This window comes from Diadema setosum, chromosome 2 (genome assembly GCF_964275005.1).
Source record: "Diadema setosum chromosome 2, eeDiaSeto1, whole genome shotgun sequence".
NCBI classification, from domain to species: Eukaryota; Metazoa; Echinodermata; class Echinoidea; order Diadematoida; family Diadematidae; genus Diadema; species Diadema setosum.
This window is the reverse complement of record NC_092686.1, coordinates 2158010-2171095: the sequence shown is the minus strand read 5'-3', so window position 1 is coordinate 2171095 and position 13086 is coordinate 2158010. Positions and strand designations below refer to the sequence as shown.

General features: G+C 39.0%; 1 pseudogene; it reads left to right on the top strand.

Annotated features, from left to right (window-relative positions):
• LOC140246366 (uncharacterized) lies at nucleotides 1-1988 on the top strand (annotated as a pseudogene).
• Nucleotides 1989-13086: the final 11098 nt, after the last annotated feature.

Here is a 13086-nt window from a genome sequence, read left to right as displayed (position 1 = left end):
ATGCAAAGTCTGCAAAGGATATTTTTCAGTCTCGTTGTGACAGTGCAAGCACAAGTGAGAGTGACAACTCTCAGACTGCCGGCCCATCAACTAGTAGCAAAAGAACTGAATCTAGTAGTAGTAGTAGGTACCACATCTGGGAGTACAACAGACACAGTGTGTATAACTGGCAAAGTCATTTCTAGCACTTCTACACAAAGCACTGTACTCTCTGTATTGGAACAGTTAAAAGCATTTAACACCGAAGAATTGGCTGAAGTCGCCCAGTTTTTAGGTCAAAGTCAACGTAATGCAGTGAAAAATGACATAAAACAACTTCCTGCCAACAGCGTTGGAGAATTATGTGATTTAGATGTGAAGAAGTGGAACAATTCCAGGAACCCAGTCGTAACTGCGTTTCTGAAAGGCCTGTCAGACCGTAAGCATACAGTTGACAATGGTAGACAAGTGGACCTTGCTAAAGCAATTGAACACATTTATCATCTCCAGAACAAGAAAGCAGTTCTTCCTCTATCTTTGTCAGAAAATCTTGTGTCATACTCTGTTGCAAGGAGTAAACTTATTTGAAACACCAATGCTTCATCATCACCAGCAGGAAGTCACACGTATGTCACCAACTGGCTGAAGTCACAGGCTGCAGACCCTTTGCCCCCACCTGTTGGAGATGTTATTGTCGCATTTGACAATGATCAAGTCATAGGTAAAACTTACCATATTCGATCAGTTAATAAGGTAAAATCTAGTGTTATTACAAGTGTTTGTTTTGCCGAAGTACAACCTGATGGACATTTACAGTGCCAGGAAGATCTGAAAGTGGGAAAATAGCAGACAGATGATAATCTTACTAAGGCAGTTGGAGAGATATTAGACAATGAAAGAAGTTTTAATAAAGCTGTGGATTCGACACATTACAAACAACTGTACTGTCTAATTCCAGAAAGAATGGCTATTATGGCTTCCCAACAAGTGTTTAAAGACGAAAAATGGCAGGACCATGTAGACGATGAGGTCGCATCGAATGTGCAAAGAAAAGGCTGGAAATTGTGTTGGGCTTGTGGAACAACTAACCTGAAGACAAAGAGAGTGTGCGTTTCGTGTGGATCAAGTTTGAATGCCGTGCCCACTGTTCCTGAGCCTGGTCCATCGTATTCTCCGCCACCAAACAAGCCAAAGGAAAAAAAATCGTTCTGTGAAATTACATTTTCGTACCTCGATACTGAGCCTGGGAAAAGGGCTAACACAGGCAGTGTAAAAGTCCGTGCCAGAGAGCCTATATTTGTGAACCCGAATTCTCATTCCAGTATCATTACAGTTTTCCTTGATATCGGAAGTCAAGTGAAAATTTCCAAGTACTGTGGAAATGGGCAACGTGAATGGGTAGCCATTACCTGTGATGGGCTACCCTTCACAATAGCACAGAAGGTCCTTAAAGACACTTACACGTACCAAATTTGCCACAAAGCAATCTATGAAAGAAAAAAGTACATCTTGCATTGCAGGGACCATACAGAATTTGCTGAAACCTGAGAAACAGACATACCATACATCCTTCGAATCATAAGATTGGCCATGGCCATTTTGAAATCAATACGATCAGATAATTTTTCAAACTGATCTGGGATGTGTTTGCCAAGGATCTAGCTAGATGCATGGGCTTTTGTTCTGAAAATGCACAAAAGTATGCAAAATCAGCTGCAGACCATCACAAGTCTTGGGAACTGCTCCAGATTTTATATCTGGGTTCAGTCGACGAGATAGTCCTGTCATATGTAAGGGAATGCAAATTAACTGGAAGAAAGCCATCGGCAGAGACAGCGCCCAGGAGCACATGTGTTTGTATGTTTGACTTATGTATGGATACTTGAATTGCACAGACAATGCATGCGTACTGCATAATTACGTATTGATTGCCAATACAGATTGCAGCAACTTACATGTACACCGCAAGATTTGATGAGCAACATTCAAAGAGAGCTTTATGGATAATCCACCATTGCAAATCGGATTTGGTTGCACGCACAAAGTGAAATTCCTTCTTTCAGGTGTTTGCATTTGTTTTAATCTTTGTTCCACGGATCCCGTTGCAATTGTGTCAAAAATTGCGGCGGGAATCGCGAGCGGCATGTTATTGCTGCTTTTGAGCATCTGTCTGAGTCCAATCTACGGGGAAGCGCTGGCGAGGAGCGTGGCGAGATGTCATCACGGATCACTTTTGCAGTGCAGTTCGCACTGACGAAACAGACGACTCAGAGAAGGAGAGTGATGATCAAGAAAGAACCATGACTCTCAGTGAGGAAGGGATGTACAGTGATGTGGATAATGGAAAGCCTTCAAGAAGTTGAAGAAACGACGGACCCAAGACCCCCTCCTGACTTGCAGCATGCGAGTGACGAGTTACCCGATTTTGAAGAAACTACATGTACATGTACGTGTACGTGCGAGTGTAGCAGGAAGTGTATGACATTGTTTAACTCAGAAGACGTGATTGGATTTCGCCTGAACGTGATGGAACTGAGTGGAGACCAGAAAGACCTCGTGGTGTTGGTACAAATCAGTGCAAACGCAGACAACTCCAAGAACACGCAATGCTCCCGTTGTGCAAACCAGAAGGAAAGAGAGAGAGCAAGGATGACGTACTTCTTCCAAGGAAAAGGGATACGTCGAGAAATGTTTCTCTGCCCGCACTGGTAAGTATCAATCTTGTAAATGCACTTGTCTTGATTGAACCTTCGTGAGCTTGAATTTTTTTTGATGCTGATTAAATGTTTCTGTATCATATAATGAATCTCATGTCTTGATATTGACATCTAAATATGGAATATTGTACAAATTCGAATTAGTCTCAAAGTTCTTTAAAAGACATGATTTAGATGTTCTGAGCCAGGGGATTTGTAAATTTTGTATACAACAGGCTTACACGATTAAAATGTCTCTATTCTTGTATGTATCATATCTTCAAATGCTTGGGTTATGTCAGGTTAAAGAATGTTTGTACCCAAGTACTTGTCTATCATGATGTCAGACATTCAACACCAAAGCTTCTCAAAATCAAAGTGAAGTATTGTGTAGTGGTCATTTATACACTATGTACTACCAAATGCAATTGTGGTTTATGTATGTTAAAATTTCAAGTTCATTACCTTCATTTTTGCGTGCTATTACTCGCTCTGTAAAGTGATATAAAGTACTCATGGCACCTTAAATTGACTTCTTTTATTTTTGTTACTTCCAGCTAGACTTCACTTTATTGATAAAAGCATATTTATGTTCCACTTTTAAGAGCAAAAAAAACCCCTGTTTTTTCTTCCAGATATTGGACCGTTTGCCACTGCTGCAGGTCTCAAGAGGTATTACTTCCTGTATGGAACAGAGGAGCTTCCCAGAGTCAATCATCTTAAGAATGGATTGGTATTAGAAATGTACAAGTACTTAAGTCATGACCTACATATGTCAGATCGTGCAATTGCACGCACGTTGATTGCTTTAAGTGATGAAACTGTAAGTGAGGCTAATGTAAAGAAATACATCAGTGATTTAAGAGCACGATACAGTAAGATCAAAAGGAATGTTAAGGGTGAAGCCAGAGTAAATCAGCTCTCAAGTTTGGAAGAGAAAGAGTTTACACTTCTTCGGAGCAGGACTGTCAAGATGCCAGACACCCCTAGGAAGCAGAAACTTTGGACTGAGCTTTCCAAAGCGAAAACAGAGACAAGAGGACTGAAGAGAAGACTAGCAGAAAGTGAAGCCTCCAGAGATGAACTCGAAAAAAAGCTTGAAACACACAAAATACAGAGTAAAGAAGAAATTCTCCAATTATCATCAGCCATGAATGACTTAGAACTGAAGTGCAATGATGCCATAACAAACATCAGGAATCTGACAGCCAACTTCAACTCAACACTTCATGAACTGGACAATTACAAGAAATAATACTCTTAGAAAGTGCAAGAACTTACAAGACTCGAAGAAAAACTCGGCAAATGCAAGGACAAACTACAGAAAGCAGATACAAGAAACATCAACAAAAAGCTCAAAAGGAGGGATGAAAAAGTACAGAAAATGAAGAGTGAAAGTGATGACTTGAAGAGAGAGGTGAGCGAGCTTCATGAAGTGTGTATGGTTTGATGGTTTCCTAGTGGGCAAGCCCAGATGGGATATATCTGGGCAAGCTCTTCAAGAACCCACCGAATTATGGGTCCCACATTAGACTGATGTGGGTCTAATGCGTGTTAGTTTCAGTGGTTTCCAGGTGGGCAAGCTTAGATGGGTTAAACATGGGCTTGCCCACCCCAAACCTAAATAGTCTCTGTCATATGGGCCTCACATTGAAAATATGTGTGAGCCATGTGTGTTGGTTTTGATGGTATCTTGGTGGGCAGGTCCAGGTGGGATACAAAAGGGTATGCCTATCAAGAACCCACCAAGTGTAACACAGATGGGCCCAATATTGGGATTATATGGGGGCCATGCGTGTTTGGTTTGATGGTTTCCTAGTGGGCAAGCCCAGATGGGACGGTGCGTCCTATTCTTATGAGAGAGGTGTCAAAAGTTTTGCTAGACTCGAATGATAAGCTCATGGTGCGATTTATTTTTCTGTTTTGTTCTGTTTTGTTTGTTTACTTTTTTTTTTTTTTTTGGGGGGGGGGGGGGGATCATCACGAGGAATGTTTGTGGGATTCCACTCCCCTCCGGCTCCTTTAGGGTAAAGGATGGTGGTATCATGGCTCTTTCACCGATTATTCCAATCTGTAATTGCAGGGGGGCGTAAGAGCCAACAAAGGGATGACAGATGCATCGGACCACGACATAGCAGCGGTGAGTGGTCGCTGGTTCACCAACGCTACGGACAGGAACGGTGAACGAAAGGCAAGAAATTCCGTCACGCCGCCACCGGCAGCGCAGGTGGAGGATACTGAGACACAAACACACTAGGTACATGTGTTTTCAACCCATTATGGATAACTAGACTTCAAGTTGAAGAGGGAATCCAACTTGATTTGGTTGAGTAAGAAATGTGTACACGTAATTAATATGTTTTAGTGGTGTATGTCATGGCAGAACCAAGAGTTACTTGGAGGAGGGATACCTATACAGAGTTTAGCATATTCTATTTTTCCTTTCTCTGTTACAATGTGTATTCACTTAAAATCCTTGCCAAAAATCCTCGGGCATTTTTTTGAAAGCGGTATGTGTGTGAAAAAAAAAAATCAACAACCTCAGACATTTCTTATGAGAAAGGTGTGTGTGATAAGAATCTCAGCTGAATGGCAATGCCAGATGTATTTAGTATATCGTACATGTTAGTATTTAATATGCTACGTACATGTAATCGATTTCACCAAGAGACAGCTGAATCTGAAAGTGTGCACGAAAGCAGTTGGTTCATTGATAACTTGTCTATAACAGAGATGTATGTACCATGTATGTTTGACATGAAACACTTAATAGTTAAAGGACAATCAACCCTTGAGATGTGCTATTGCACAGGAAGATGGAGAAAACCAAATGTCTGAACATCTTTATAATAGAAATGAGGTAAGAAGTTGTTACTCTTTGAAAATAGCCCTTTTTTGTGGAGACATCAACTGATGCATTCTAACAGGGATATGAACACATCTCCTCAGCCTTTGCAGACGAAGTTGTAATTAGTGATTTTGTTAACCCGTTGAGGACGGTTTGATTTTGCTACAACACGCACTTCCCATAGATGCTTGCCCGAGTATACTTGGGACTCGTCCTCAACGTGTTAAAGTACCCTTTTTGTGTTACTCTGCACACATCTACATATTTTTAAAAGGACAACTCTACGGTGAATTCAACATAGACTGACCAAAGGCATTTCAAAAACATACATGTAGTATCTTCTGTCATAGTAAAGACATGTACAGTCAAACTTTATTATGCCGGACCTGTAATTATAAAGTAACTAGAAATGTCGCTACGGCGACTGGTGTATGCCTCCGCCATAATACATGGTTCTCCTAATAGGTCTATAGCACAATGTCTTGACAATGTGTGATGACAGTTTCACACAATTGGCAAAATATTAAAATGACAGGTTTGCCACAAATGTGCTGAATGTTCACTTTCCTAGAACTAGGTTCAACTGGATGAATGATTAAAACGTCAGAGTGCAGGTATTTGGGGGAACTGATGATTTTCACTTGACTTTTGACCCTTTTACAAGTTTATGCATTGAGTAATTTTCAAGGTATTGAGAAAAAGTATAATTTCAGTATCAAATGGTAAAATAGTATTATCGAAACCTGGCCTTTGACCTTTGACCCCACAGTTCCAAAGAGAATCACTGTTAGGTAGAACATGCATAAATATGTAAGTTTCATGACAATACCTTGAGTTATTTTTGAGATATGGAGGAAAAAGTGCAATTTAGCACTTTCACTTGACCTTTGACCTTTGACCTTTTGGCAAGAAACTTCCCACAGAATATATATTGGGTTATACATGCATACATCAAGTTTTTAAAAAATCCTTCAGGCACTGCATAAATATAAGGAAAGTAGTTATATTTTGAGGAGTTGACCTTGACCTTTGACCCCTGACCTTTGACCCATGACCCCCAACTTCCCTAGATAATCACTGCCCATCGGTACAAGCATATATACTAAGTTCCATGAAGATACCTTGAACCATTTGCGAGATATGGAGAAAAACATGAAATTTCAATTTTTTTTCACAAAATAACCTGTGACCTTTGACCTTTGACCCTGTGACCCTAAAATCCACACAAAGTATCATCCCCCAAGGATATACCCTCATACCAAGTTTGATGCAAAACCACCACACGGTTCTTGAGATATCGACAAAAACAAAACGGGACGGACGGACGTACGGACGTACGGACGGACGGACGACCCGAAAACATAATGCCTCCGGCCACTTCGTTGGCGGAGGCATAAAAAAGAATTGCATCAGTTTAAGGGCTTTGAATATGCAAATCCATTTACTTTGAATTTTGCACTATTCTAACCTACTTAAGGGCAATTCCACGGTATGTAGGACACAGATGCCGAAAATTCAAAATGATATTTGTTTCAAACACCATACATTTTCAGACAATACTTGAGTTGAAGTTTTAAGAATCATTATGTTTTTCAATAAAAGCGGCCATTTTGATTTTCAAAATGGCTGCCAAAATATACCTATAACTCAATGGTAAGAAAGAGTGTATTGTCACATAATTTACCCTCTGTATATCCACTTTACTAGTACTCTAAACAACAATCTTTTATATGTATGCAGTTACCAGACAAGTCTTTTACCACATGATAGAAAGAAAAAGCTGGTTGCTTTAAAGAATTTTATAAAAACTTTTAATTAGTTTGACAATGATAGATGTAACGTCAGTTACCAAAAACAAGGAATTTTTAACTTTATTCATCAAAGAAAGTGAGCTGTATGATATAACTTAGGATTTCTAATGTATGCCCATATGCCTTCCTTTCAATACCAGAAAATAAGGATACTTGGCATACTGGAGAGTCAAATGAACACATCAAAATGTGTAACGTCAGTTACCGAAACGTCATATACCAGTATGTAACGTCAGTTACCATGACAGTAATTGTAACTTAGGCAATTTTTTTTCACTTTAGGCCATTTCAATACATCTGTATGGGAAGTCAAAGGTTATCAACAAAGAGCAGCAATCCCTTTGATAGGGAATGATGTCATCACCATGGTACACTGTATGTCCATGGATAATTTTTTTTTTTGGTTCATTTTATCTTAAATCTATTTATTTATCATATTTTTTTTTTGGTGGAGGGGGCTTGAGCTTTTGATTTTCGGTTCAGCACAAGTTTAAGGTTAGATCATCTAGAAGTTTAGGTTTACTACATGCAATATATAATGCACTCAAATTACTATACAGTACATTCACAGTCCTACGGGATGATAAAGCTACCAAATTTGTAGGCCTAATCAATGATGTGGTTGCATGGTAACCACCTTTTTCTATTAAAAAGCTTGTGTACAGCTGTATACCAACAGTTTTATAATCTTTACTAATGACTACTTTTGCTAGCATTTTTCTTTTTTTCTGGAAGCTTAGTGAAGTTTCTGCCTCAAGGCAAATGCAGGAAGAGGTATATTTCTTCACTTGCACTTAAATGTTTGGTTTAGTTAATATGGCACATCTTGAAATGGTACATAAGCAGGCCTGACATAAGGCATGTACTGTCATTACTGTTTGAAACTAACACTGATGTTGCTCAACGTTTAACACTAATATTGCTCAAAGTGAGAGGTGATTCTAGGGTAAAATAGAAAACTGTTCATATTTGTTGATTACTTTATTTCATTAATGCAGGGACATTTTTGTAATACATGATAATTATGAACAGGAAGATTCGTTTATATTGATCTTAGAATTCTTTCATTGCAAAGTCCTATTTCTTGGTATCTGGGATGTATTTGCAAGCCTTTATATACCAGTGAAAAGGAAAAGAAAAGTAATTACATTCCTTCAAGCAAGGAATAAACAAATAATGCCCTTTTGACCAAAAAAGCATGCTTCTTCTTCACAGAAAAAATATTAAAAGTGTAACACTATTCATTGAAATCATTATTGATAATGGAGATCATTTTATTTGTGGCCCTAACAATGCCTTGAGGGAGAAGGAGTAAAATAAAGAATAGAAGAAAGAATATAACACAGTAGATTTCATACATATATATGAATATTTTTATTTGTATATGTTTTTCCCCATGACCTGAAAGATATTTTTTTTTTTTTCACACACAAAAATATCTGTGTTCTGTGTAGTACTGCAGGGCATTATGGGTGGGGTACTCTAGATAGAAACTTTCCTGTTCATTAAAAAACAAACAAACAAACAAACAAAAAAACAAAAACAAAAACCTTAGTTATGTCAATATTCATACTTGGAACTGCTGAATCTAAATGGATCTGTGTAATCATAACTGTTGAATAAGCATTCAATCTTAAGACAAATGTCAAGAAATATTCTCTGGTGCATTTACATTATTTTTGCTCAACTGCGCTATGGCATGGGTGGGGGGGGGGGGGGAGCTTGCCCTCTAAGGGCCCCACCCCATTTGTGTCTTTAGATTTTGTTTTGATTTGTTGCTTAGTAAATGCCTGGGATTGTTACTGGTATACTGCAGCAGCATAATAACCTGTTAAATAAATTAGTTCTTTGTAAACCCCATAGCAAAAGTATGTGTAACGTCAGTTATGTAACGTCAGTTACTGACATGTTTCCTTTAAGTTTTCATTAAACACAAAGAAAATGGACTAATGTTTCATTTCATTTGGGTATTTGTAATTGATGAACCAAGGTATGATTCCATATCAAACAAATCACTCTGAAAGGTCAGAATTACAAAATATCACAAAACTATTCCTAATCATGATTTTCCATGTGTAAACCCTATGGCAAATGTAAGCGTAACGTCAGTTACGTAACGTCAGTTACCGTCATGCCTTCACTGAAATTGGCATGGTGCTAAAAGGAAATATCTAAAGTGCACATTATTTTGCACACCTGTTCCTAAGAACCTAGGTATATTGCCATATAAAACACATAAAGTTTATAAGTCAGGGACATGAGATATTTCCATTTAAATCTACACCATAATTTCCCATGTCCTTTTTCCGTAACGTCAGTTACCGACACATTTTCACTTGCTATGTGATAAGAAATGCAGTTTGAGAGAAAAACTTTCCACCTATTTCTTCATTCTCATGAACTCATTCATCAATGCTAATTACAAGCCCCAAGTGCTTTCATTCACAAAACTACAACATAAACAATTTCATGAAAATCCTTACGCGTAACGTCAGTTACCGTGGAATTGCCCTTAAGTAAAAAATTCAGTCCTATTTGACTTCAGCAAAGTCAACTGTATGGCAATACAGTGTAGTTTATTTTCACAGATTCCTGATATAAAGGGATGACACATGTAAGAAGATTCTTATGTTTTACCTTCAATTCTGAAGTCTTGCATGTATTTTGTGAAACAAATCAAGTGAATGGCTGTATCAGATATGTTCCAGTGTACTTCTGCAGTAGACTCGTAACAAACTTCTTGGGACCCAAGAAATTACATTTGTCATATCAGGGTTGTAGGAAAAAAAAATGCGCAGAACTCTTTTTTTCTTAACTTGTCAGAATGACTTCGCTATAACAAGAGTTTGTTATACTATAATATAGTGCTCTTTATAGCAAAAACCAATTGTAGTCATATTTTTGTTTTAACATGATTAAAATCTGATATGCAACTACAATGTATTTTGATTGCAAAATAATAAGCTAAAACTAAATGTGCGCCAAACCATTCAATTATTGTGCAGCTCATGTTAGATTAGATACGTATATTTGATGTTGATATGAAGCAGTAAAAATTGTATTTTCTTACTTTGTAGATTTAGAATAATTTCAATAAGTTTTAAAGAGGATGACAGAACATTTTCATCCAAGATGTGTGTATAAAAAAGTAGCCCATCTGGGCCATGTAAAATCAGTCCCTTATTATTCCCACATAACGCATCTGGGGCCCATATGATATTGTGATCTGGGCTGCTTATGGGCCCTATATGGTTTATATGGAAATTACGTTGGAATGATGTGTAATGACGTGGGGGAACCCGGGGTAAAGTGGAACGCGGGGGAAAGTGAAACACTCTCACTAATTTTTTTGTGTATGCTGCCATCTATCGGAAGTCATGTGCCAATAACACTTCCGCGAGGAGGCATCGTTTTAGACCACAGTCGAGGGAATAAGTCAGGTATGTGTACTTCTTACAGAAAATATCGGTTTTCATACATTAAAAAATGATAATTAATATGTGATTATTACCTGGTAAAATCTTGTGCTTATGCCGAATTATCTCGAAAGCCAGATAAATGATGCATGGGCTTAAAGGGGAAATAAACCCAAAACATGAATTCTGCCCACTTGATTGGGTGTTAATGACTTCCCACATTGGCCTAGGGTACATCCATGTATGATTTTTCTAAAGAGAGAAAAATCTGACAATTTGAGAGCCTTGAGTGGGCAAATATGCATCTCTTGACGGAGCCATTGTTTAGAAAATGCCGCTCATCGTTGCGGGGGGTGTGACGTCTGTGCGGAGAAGACAGTATCCGTCTCTAATTGGTCAATCGTCATCAATATACTCCATGTATTGTTGATTTATTAAATCAATAATGATGGTATTTGTGAGTTTAATACCAATCAAATAAATATTGCAAGGTAATATATATTTTTTTTGTATGATTAATTGACATTTAAATATAAAATTTGATGTAAACTTAACGCAACATATTTTTACTTCTCAAATTGATCACAAGCAGGAACATAGTTTCGCCGAAGAGTTAGTCTATAGTTGCAAACCCTAGTTTACGTTATCGCTATCGATATTTTCACTGCATATGCATATGCGTGCGTTTTCCTATCCTGCATCTCATATTCGTACAACATATCGCGTACTCGTCAATTCTTCTATCTAGCTTACGTCGTGTTACTTTAGTTTTAATTTAGTTTTGGTACCCGCAGCTATTTTTGAGATTGTGAAACTTTGTTGAACGTTCATACCTCATGATGGATGTGTCGAAAGGACCGACGGTCTATGCTTACGAATCTGTGTTTTCTCAACGGGAACTCGAACGTCGCATGCGTGAGCGTGCAGCTGAGGAAAGCGACGGGACTAGTGACAGTGACAGCGGTGATGATCGGCCAGCTTGGGTACACTGACGAGAGATATGGGGATTCTGGAAACAGATCTGGTGGGGACTCTGGAGACAGATCTGCTGAGACCAATGGAGACAGATCTGCTAAGGCTACTGGAGACAGATCTTGTTACACTGACGAGAGATATGGGGATTCTGGAAACAGATCTGGTGGGGTCTCTGGAGACAGATCTGCTGAGACCAATGGAGACAGATCTGTTAAGGCTACTGGAGACAGATATGGGTACACTGACGAGAGATATGGGGATTCTGGAAACAGATCTGGTGGGGACTCTGGAGACAGATCTGCTGAGACCAATGGAAACAGATCTGCTAAGGCTACTGGAGACAGATCTTGTTACACTGATGAGACATATGGGGATTCTGGAAACAGATCTGGTGGGGAATCTGGAGACAGATCTGCTGAGACTAATGGAGACAGATCTGCTAAGGCTACTGGAGACAGATATGGGTACACTGACGAGAGATATGGGGATTCTGGAAACAGATCTGGTGGGGACTCTGGAGACAGATCTGCTGAGACCAATGGAGACAGATCTGTTAAGGCTACTGGAGACAGATCTGGGTACACTGGGGACAGATCTGCTGAGTACACTGGAGACACATCTACCGAGACTTCTGGAGACAAATCTGGGGCAGAAAGGCAAAATGTTTGCATTGTGCAACCGATGGAGAAGTTGTCTGGTCAGAATGATTCATGTGCCATGAGTGATTGTGAGTCAGCCAGTGATGATGACGATTATGAAGATATTCCATCTTCCGATTCTTACATTCCTGAGTCAGAATCTGCAGAATCATCAGATGATGATGGTGTTCAATTGTCATCTTCGGCTATGATGGCTTCTATTCGCCCCTGCACTAAACCATCATGTCAGGCTGATGCTTTTTGTACAGAACCATCCTGTCAAGCTGATCTAGCTCATGAGGAAGAAAGAGAAACAATGTCTGGCATAGAAAACCAATCTGCAGGCTTAGATCTTGAAAGTGACGCATCCATCACTGTGATGAAAACAAACAATGGGCACAGACGCTGCTATGACAAAATTGCCTATTGCTTCGTTTTTAATAGACCACAAAAAAAAGTTGTCAGTACATCTGAAGCAGCATCCAGATCATGCTTTGGTTGCTGAAATTCTAGCACTTCCATCAAAGTCACAGAAGAGATCCAGCCTTTTGAATAAGGCAAGAAATCTTGGAAACCATAGACAAAATGTTGAGTTCTAGAAAAAGGAAGAGGAGAAATCATTGTTGTCCACAGACCCACACTCCTCGAAGACAACTCACACTACAGTCCATGTGTGCATTGTCTTGGGTGGTTTTCGAAAAAAGAACTGTGGAAACACAAATG